We start from the raw sequence: 2,374 nt of genomic DNA on the forward strand, positions 1-2,374 counted from the left end.
CTTGTAATCGTCAAGACTTCCAAGATGCCGGCACGAAGCCGTGTTACTATTTTTAGCACAAAGCGCGGAGCCCTCTATAGGTCACCAACATCATTTACTCAAGGGCACAATATTTAAAAAACACCACAAAACAAAAATATATGAAATAATTAGTGCAGATTCTTATTTATCAAAGACGATAGTGTGACGTTTAGCAATACATAGCCTAACACTGCTTCTTAGTGTCGTAAATTCGCAATTGCAGTTGTAAATTGTAAAAATAATAGTTCCCCTTTAAGAACCACTGTCTTAAAGGGACAGAGTGTATTATTTGACCACGAAACGCTGCTGTATTGTGTCGTGCAATAGTAATCGAATGCTACAAAGCACAAGGAAGAATGCAAACTATGGAGACTCAAAGTTACCAAAACGCTCCTTATTACTTTTTAAAAGAAAATAAATGGAACTCGTTTACTTTGTTTTATGTTTTGCATTTGTTGTTTGTTTGTTTTATTTGATATATATTTTTCTTGATATCACTGTTTTATATACTGTGTACAATGACTTTGGGTGTCCTGAAAGGCACTTTGAAATAAAATGAATTATTGGTATCATTATTATTATTACAAAAAGAAAAAGCAAGGAGGAAATGATAAATATTAAAAAGGAAAAGTAAAGAGGCCAAGAGGAAAAACAGCAAGAAAACAACTAAAAAGAAGACAAAAGAAGAAGAAAAAGAAAGAAAGGGTGAAAAGGAAAATCTTTTTTTTTCTGTTTTTGAGGGGTACCTGTTGTGGCAAAACGGGCAAAAAATGTCAGCTGCCTCTTGGTGAGCCTCATCTCATATTGAATGAATATAAATTTCTTCATTTATGAATAATTCAGGAATGAATATTTATATGATAGCTCATGTTTTATTTTTGCTCATCATCTCAGCAGTGTGTTTTTTTTTATTAACGAGTGAAGTTTTTGACCAGTAGAAGGCGCTGAATGACAAGCTATCTCATACATGTATTGCTTACAAGCGGATTTGTTGGTCTTTTTCAGCTACTGGGCCGAAAATGAGCCCAACAACTGGCGCAATAGAAAGGAAAATTGTGCGGAAATTAAAAGTTTGAAAAAAAGTTTGAAAAGAAGGAATGACGACCTGTGCAGCCTCCGTCATCGCTACATCTGTAAACGTGCCATGCGTGAGTACATAACAATGGCTTTTTGTTTTGCTCATCTTGCTCTCAAAAAAGATGTTAAGATAGATAGATAGATAGATAGATAGATAGATAGATAGATAGATAGATAGATAGATAGATAGATAGATAGATAGATAGATAGATAGATAGATAGATAGATAGATAGATAGATAGATAGATAGATAGATAGATAGATAGATACTTTGTTCATCCCCGAAGGGAAATTCACATTTCCAGCAGCATCCCTGAGCTGAGAACAATCGAGAACAATCGAAAATAACACGGGAGCTGCTGGAGTGGCTGCCATTCAAGGGGACCTAGTCCAAAGGTTACCACCATTTATTATGCGTCGAGTTACTTTTTGTTACTTGTTGCATTTCTAAAATATCAACATATCATTCTACTACCAGGTTACCAAATTACCAGGTTGTAAAAATTATAGGGTTAACAACCGCTAAAACATGGGTTTTGAACATACTGCTTGTGAGCTAAATCAGGCCCGCCAAGCGTTTTTATCCGGCATTCGAGACAACACCCAGAGAAGCGCGGGAGAAAAACAAGCTTCAGTTTTTAATATGTCCACTGGATGTCACCAAAGCTTTGCCGATCCATTCCCAAAACAACTGCTGCATCTCTCTCTCTCTCTTTCTCTCTCTCTCTCTCTCTCTCTCTCTCTCTCTCTCTCTCTCTCTCTCTCTCTCTCTCTCTCTCTCTCTCTCTCTATCTCTATCTCTCTCTCTCTCTCTCTCTCTCTCTCTCTGTTTTTTCTCCATCTTCCTCTTCTTTCTTGTCCCTCCTTTTTTCTCCCTCTCTTTCTTCTTCTCTCTCTCTTTCTTTCTTGTCTTTTGTTCTCTTTCTATTCCTTTCTCTCTCTCTCTCTCATGTCTCTCTCTTTTTTGTCTCTTTTACTCATTAATTCTCTCTTTCACTTTTTCTATCTCCCTTTTGTCACCATTTTCTAACAGACCAGTTGATAAGAATTGGTATCAGTCTGAAAAAAAACATATTTGTCTATCCTTAAACGACAGTATCCCATGGGTCTACTGTATTAGATCAGCCCATTTGTGGCCCAGATGGGTTATTTTTGACCCAACTATTTTGCGAGCGTGCGTTTTTGTGTGGCTTTAACAAAGAGGGGGCTACCAAGGTTTCTGACGCTTTTCATGTTGTTTTCCAGCATTGACTTTGTGTCCACAAGGTTGGGACGA

This window comes from Urocampus carinirostris, chromosome 10 (assembly GCF_059441175.1).
Source record: "Urocampus carinirostris isolate Australia breed hairy pipefish chromosome 10, RoL_Ucar_1.0, whole genome shotgun sequence".
Taxonomy (NCBI): Eukaryota; Metazoa; Chordata; class Actinopteri; order Syngnathiformes; family Syngnathidae; genus Urocampus; species Urocampus carinirostris.